Here is a 7,500-nt window from a genome sequence, read left to right as displayed (position 1 = left end):
ACTTTGATGAACTAAATGAGTCATCTCTTGACCTTGATGAACTAAATGAGTTGACTCATCTTCTTTTCTTTTTGAACAGACAGGATCTCTTTTGGGGTATGGAGGGATCTTTTTTATTGATTGAATCTTTTGTAAAAATGTTTAACTCAATTGAATAAATAAAGATTAAACAATTTTAAAAAAGACAATAAACCTTGCCCCATGGCTGAGTTTTCTGTTCTTGAAATGGGGAGTTTTCTATGGGCCCCAGTGTCTCTGCTATTGATTAGTATATCTACTTTGAGTTCCCCACCTCTGGTCCTCTGGTTTTTAACAATGCCTGTAGCCTATGTCAGAAAACAGCTGCTCACATAGTGCCACCAGTTCCTTTGCAGCCTCTTCCTATCATTGGGATGCCATTCTCCAGGATCAGAATAGACATGGTGGGCCCTTTAGAACCTTCAGAACTGAGGAATAAATAAATATTAGTCATATTAAATTATGCTACCCAGAACCTGCTGGCCTTTCCCATCAAAACAACACCTCTCAACAGATTATAAAGCATTTGATTCACTTTCTGTTGTCCCAAGTAATCCAAGAAAAAGTACACAAAGTAATCTAACATGAGTACACTACAGCTCAAGAAAGAACACAGCTTTACTGATCAATCACCTACAGAAAACATAGACATACAGCTCTGTAGCACTGAACTGGACAAGCATTTCTCGATTCACCCTGGTGGACGGTACATTTTAAGGAAAGAAAACACATATTTTCATAAATTACATTTGTTATATTCTAACATGGTGATTGGGTGTTTGTCATCCATGTCCCTAAAGAACCCTATAAATTAACCCTACGATTGGACGCCCCATTTCTTGGAACACATACCATATCACTCCTTCATGACATCATGATGCTAACAATCCTACCTCTCAGTGACATCAACTTAGGCTGACAACAAACACTAACATCTCATTGGCAGCCATTCTTCAATATAGGGGGGGATAACCAGCTCAATGCTAATTGGACCTTCGCTTTGGTGACATCACGGGTGAAAACATCTCATTGAGCCAGACCAAAAAGGTGCAGCACAGACATCAGTGAGGTCAAGAACATTGCTGCACACCCAGTCCCATTCATCTGATTAGCTCCCTCTATCCCTCACCCCCCTGACTCCCACCGCACCTGCTGAGGCACTCTCCACTAACATCCCTTCTCATGACAAGGTGTCAACTGTGCTTGAAAAAACATACAAGGCACTGTTACTGCAGTTTATTTAACTGCATTTAATTAGTTTTCACTCTAGTAATGTTGCCTGTGCTTCTACTTGCATTGCACTTTGTCCTTGACGTTATCATCTGGGAAAGAAAGCTCCGGTTTGTAATGCGTTGCCCTACCCATGAGAAATAAATCCCCTTGCAACAAATAATGGTATCAGGTATTAATATTGCCACATATATGGTCACCGTAAATAATATCGCCGGGAAAATGTAGTGGCGATATTATTTGGGTGACCATATATATGGCGACAGGGGCAAAAAAATTTTTTTAAAAAAATTTAAAAAAAATATTAAAAAAATGTGGGTGTCCCCCGCATGTTACATGCAAAAATGTCACCACAATAAACGACAATTTTTCTGTGATATTTTTGCATGGCGATATTTTTGTGGCGACATTATTACATGGAACCCAAATAATTGGATACTGTCTGGCATTCTCTCCCATGCTGACCTTAGCTATCCTAATTTTCTGGTCCCTGTAGAATTAAAACACAGATAAAAATAAAGCTTGTAGCCTTTAATGTGGCTGGCTGAAAATGCATTTCTATTGTGGCCCTACAAAAACATAGGCAGTCTATTGTTCAGTTACACCTACACCTCTGCTTAACAATGCTAAAGCTATATTATAAACCAATCCTGATCTCTTTGCCCTTATACCTAACCCTTTATAATTGAAATAAACCCTACCTTTTGACCCCAATTTGCTCATGCATGTGGTTTTCTGTGCAGCACCAGGTCCCTGATGTGTGACACTCTACGTGTACCTTAAATACCGTGTGACATCACCACTCCTGACATCACTGACCACATGACCCTTACGGCACCACGCCACTCTTACAGTGTGTACGTGCGACCCTCTGTGGACATTGGATCTGCATATTTACACTCCCCCCTTTGATCGATATGTCGATCGATACTCAATTCTGCATGCTCAGATATACCCCTTTAGGCATCCAAATTCTTGACACCCTCTGCAAGCTACCCCCTAATACTACATATTTGTTCAGTGTGCAATTCGAAAAGCTGCTCCCCCATCACCATAGCAGTCAACGCAGTGGGTAGTGTAATTTTCTAAATCAGGAGGGTCATGGGTAGTATTCCTGGATGACCAATAGCATTCACTAGCATGTGCTCTTAGGGTATTGTTTGTGTGTGTATGTTTCTGGTCAGAGGTGTGGCGTCATTGGCCATTTTGACATCATATACTTCGCTTTGCAACACCTTAACGCTAGTTGACATGTGCAAAGGGTGATCAGAGCCACTACATTGTTATACAACCATTTCTGGACCCAAGAAAACAAATGATCAAACCAATCCCCTGTAACTACTCTGTTTCATGTGTCATAGTCTGAAGGGGTGTGTGCAGTGCATTGATGGCATCTGATAAAGTGCCATTAGATGTGTCATTTGAGGGCACGTAAGTGAAGCAACTGCTGCCTATTTTTGCACAGACAAAATCATCCAATGCAGTTATTAGATCCAGAATGTAGTGATTTGGGAGAGTGGTTAACCAAAGTGCCCTTAACTCCTCCCTTAGAGCATTTAGCTCTTTCTCTGTCCCATTCACCAGCTGCATTACCTCGTAGAGTGTAATCTGTAGTCACTTGGTGTTAGCCGTGGTCAGGATACTCGGTGCAAGAAGCAAAGTAAAAACTATGGACACCTTGCTGAAAAGCCAAAACTCCAGTGACATTGCTGCAAGTCTGTCAGCAGACTGTTGCAACCAATAATTGGTCTCTCAGCGGCTTTGTTGCAAGTTCAAGGTCCTCTAAGGACGTGTGTGGACCCCACCTTGAGACGCACATTCTTGAAGAGCTGGATGTTCAGACAGGGAAACAAGGTCAGAGTGGGGCACCACAAAGGCAGGGGAATACTTTGTGACCCAGGAGCATTGTCCGCCCCAGTTTGTTGGGAGTTGGGCAAAAGCTTGGGCCCCACAGGCCCACCAGAATGCCATAAGGACCGCAAACCCTGTTCGCAGGTTCAGGAGCTGGATCACACTTGTGCATGCTCTGTTGCTTCCCAGGTTGATGGTCCCTTTTGATCTGAAATATAAAGAATATAGTGTGAATGCCTTGACATGTAACAGTTCTTTTTTATTGTCTATCCATGTCAACACTCTGACATTATCATTCCAAACTATACAACATGTTTCAATCATGAGTGCTGCTACATCTTTAGTGAGCACTACTAATCTTTCTGCCTTGCCCCCTATAATCCCTTCCACCCACATATTATTATGAAACAATGAACCTTCAATATGCATAGTTGACCATGTTCTGCACCATGGTAAGATGTGACCTCTGGCATGTATACACAATGACGTGTGTTGCATGGTAAATCGTTGTTCCCCCTTCTTGCTCATTCTGTGATATATAACAATACTAAGAGCCTCATCACAAGTACGGCGGTAACCGTGCCGATAAAACTGACATGTTGCAGCCAGACTTGCAAATGTTTCCGGCACCTGACTTGTCGGAAACACTGGGGCATTACAGCCCCAGCAGTCCCTGAAGTCAGGCGCCAGAAAATTGTAATTCCACATTCACATGTGAGTCCCATAGGACTCAGTGGTAATGGGGATCGCCGAAGCACCGGCATCTTTAATAACTGTGCCATAGCTTCTGCGAAAGTCTGTGGGCGGGTGCTGTTCTGTCTGCCAGGTCTGACCCTGGCGGATGGGACGGCACCCACCCACAAACTTGTAGTGTGCCAATCCGGTAACAACGGTGCCAGTAGGCTTACCAGCACAATTATTACAGGAACGGCACACTTATAATGAGGCCCCATGTCTTTTGTTTCTTCCTGATCTGCCATCTTATTTATTTTCATGTAAATATCTGTGTGAACAACCTCCCCCTCCTCCACCCAATAAACATGGACCATGTGTCCCTGGAACAGACCTCTAGTTTTGCAAAATGCCGGATGTATCAATCAGTGACCCATCTGACACTGCCACTTCCTGAGGGATATAGAGCTTGGACATGCCAGTGACATGATGGATGGCAGAGTTCACGTAAAATGTCATTTGCCCTCTCTTAGCACACTGCCTTCATATCGTTATATCATATGTTATCAAAGTCGGTATTATGATGTCCCTGAATGCTGTCTCCAAACAGGTCGGGGTTAAATAGCTCCCTTTTGTTCCCTATCACTGTCATGTTAGCACTTCCTGATAATTTTACATCATTGCTATTGGGGATAAACTGTCCTATGGTCTTGCACCGAGGCAGCACACACTCCTGCCTCCCCTTAAGGTCTTGGTACCTGTATGTTTATTAGAAACAGGTAACCGCAAACTGTCGGGCAAATAGGGTTAGGGTACACTGGATTGGGTGTGTATTTGGAGTGTGGGTAACCAGAAAGAGGGTTGGTTAGAGCTTATCGATGGGTTGGGGGATATTAGGGTAAATGCTCCTCAACTCAGTTGGTCCCTCCAAGTTGACTGAACTCAGCCCTTTCATACACTCACTCATTCACTCACTCACTCTAACATAAACATTCATGTGCATGAGGGTTTTTGATTTTCCCCACAAGCTATTCAGGATTGTGATCACTTGGAGAGAACCTCATCAGTGTAAGTAGGCCTTCACAATGGCACACTAAGATCAGAAACAAACCTTCCTCTTCAACATGCAAGATACAAGATATGCAAACACAGAAATGGAACTTATCTCAAAGAACAATTTTGCAATGAATCATGAGTTTCCTCATGTAGGAGAACACAACGTGTACAGGACAACTTTGCATTACCTTGTGCTCAGGAAAATACACTGTGGATACAGTACTCTGCTTTATATCCTGCTCCTGAAAACAATATGTGCATCTATACCTCAATTGTGCTTTACCTCATTCTTTAAGCAAATTACACTGTGCGTGCCTGAAATTACTTCACTTCAGCAGAACAAACTTGAGCAAATGCCAACGAAAATAGAATGAACGCTACTTGACTACGATCTCATTATTGTTGCCATCGGTTTTCGTAATGCATTTGGGATTTGGTCAAATGGCCCCAAGTCTGCGCCATATAATCATGCGCAATCTGGGACAATAAAGTCAGTGGTAAATGTGAGTTCTCAGTGGAAGCAAGTTCTGACACAAATACAGAAATTTACCACTACTCGGTGATTGCTCTTTGTGCTCATTGGTTGTGTGAAAGATGTATGTGCAGAGATGCCAGGTCGTGTTAGACTGTAAAAAGCGAAGCAATCAAAAGCTGCACTTATCTGTTGTCAAAGCGGGGCCTGCAACTTTTACATGTGAAGGCTGGGCCCTGCATGGCTTGCCTGCAAGAGCTCTGGGAAAGCACTTCTAACTTGCTGGGAAGACAGTAGCGAAGGAGGTCTCGAGGGTGGTGTGTGCGCACGCGCACAAGCTTAGGTGTGTCCCTGGGTGGCTTGTGCCTGCGCTGGCATGCTAGGGAATGTAGTTTAGAAGCTGTGGACCAGCTTCTACTGCCTTGCCTGCAATAAAATATATAAGCCTCCAAGTGTAATATGCCTTCGGCATTAGCACACCACTTGAAAGAATTTTGGACAATGTTGCAGTGCTGATAATGTGTTTTTTCTTGACACCCCTCTCTAATTTAAACAAAAGGAAAGGAAGAGAAAAGAATAGAATAACAACAATAAAACCGAACAAGTATATGTCATTTTTCTTTAGAATCGTTCCTGTTGATCCCTCTTAGTGCATTGCTGGGAGAGAAACGTTAGGCACCCATACAGGCGAATGGAAGACACAAAAGTTACCATGAGATCGCATATACTTCCCATTATTTGCCCCTCCGTTTTTTCTAGGGACGTCTGTCAGATGAATCCAGGCGCACCGCTCTTCCACCTTCACCAAAGTGGGGATGCAGTAGGTGCCTGTAAACCTGGGGTTGCTCCATTTATGCGTGAAGTTCCCAATATACATTTTTTGCTGGAGTACAGTGGTGATGGTTGAAAATTGTCCTCTTTCTACAGTGGGGTTGAGCTCTCTGCACAGGGGTTGGCCGGCTGACGTTAAGGAGGTTGTACCTGGTGGGTGATATATCTCAAGGAATTGGTCAAATGTTTAAAGCACCCCTGAAATTCATCCCCAGAACCTGCGCAGTGCTGTGAGCATCAGAGATTGCATGTGCAGGAGTGAGAGGCACATGCATTTTCCTGCCTGTAATAATCTTGTGTGGTGTTAAATGGTGGTCCGAGCCAGGTGTGTTACGCAATGCAAATAAAGCAAGAGGCAAACAGTGGAGCCAGCTCTTGTGAAGTGTTTTCAATTAACTTGGAAAAGTCACTTCTTAAGACGGCTGTTTAAGTGGTCCACAATGCTGTTGGCTTAATTGATAAGCAGAGCAGAGGTTGTGCTTTATGCCCAGTAAGGATGTTATCGCCTTAAAAAGAACATTTGTGAAGTGTTGTCCGTTGTCGTATCTTAACACCTCACACTCTACCCACCTTGGGAATACTATCCTCATTGAGAATTTGGCTGCAGATTTGGCATCATTATTGGCACATGGACCTGACTCTAGCCAACCTGAAAATGAACACACCACCACAATCAAAAAAGCAACAATAATTACACTGGGTAGTCATATTGACATAGTCAATATACAAATGTCGAAAAGGCCTTGATGGGTGTGGCAATTTTGCCTTCGCTGTTTTCAGTGAGTGACCTGCGGTGTACCGCTGACACGTTACACAGTTACTTGCAAATTCAGTCACATGCTCCTGCAAGTTTGGTACAAGCCATGGTTAATGCATTTAGGCTGCAAAACATTCCTTTGGCGTATCCGCTGGGTTAATGCAACTGTTCCAGGGCCATTTTAAGCAGCTTCTGGGGCATTACGAGTTTTCCTGTGCTGTTGTCCATGCAGTGCATTACCAGATGGAAAATGATGAGCCTGGCGGCAACGGTGCCAACACTGAGTCCAGGAAGTCCTTGGACTACCCTTTGGGACTTTATAAGTCCTGATGGGTGTCAGTGACTGGGAAAGGCCTGCCAGCTCCAAGTGTTTTGGGGCATGCACCATGACACCCATCCCCGTATGCATTATGGGCTATTGTTAGTCTCATAATATCATCCCCTCTAAATTGCCTTTGAGCACTGGGAAGAAGAGGAGGCAATTAGGAGCAATGCAGATTTCTCATTGTAAAAACCACTATGGTACTATGATGAGAATGAGAGGCTTAGATGCATATAGCTATGAACATTAGGCATGTCACAATAATGAGTTTTCACAAAGTCAGGCAATAAG

At 43.5% G+C, this 7,500-nt stretch overlaps 1 protein-coding gene across 1 annotated transcript in view; it reads right to left on the bottom strand.

Annotated features, from left to right (window-relative positions):
• Positions 1 to 674: 674 nt before the first annotated feature.
• Positions 675 to 7,500, bottom strand: part of LOC138491912 (dehydrogenase/reductase SDR family member 4-like) — a 594,704-nt gene continuing 587,878 nt past the window's right edge. The window contains exon 11 of the mRNA XM_069618777.1: positions 675 to 3,307. The gene's annotated coding sequence lies outside the window, so the exon portion shown is untranslated. The remainder of the gene's footprint in view (positions 3,308 to 7,500) is intronic.

Source organism: Ambystoma mexicanum, chromosome 10 (assembly GCF_040938575.1).
Source record: "Ambystoma mexicanum isolate Mex_15411 chromosome 10, UKY_AmexF1_1, whole genome shotgun sequence".
NCBI classification, from domain to species: Eukaryota; Metazoa; Chordata; class Amphibia; order Caudata; family Ambystomatidae; genus Ambystoma; species Ambystoma mexicanum.
Note: the sequence above shows the minus strand (reverse complement) of the source record. Positions and strands in the feature narration are given on the sequence as shown.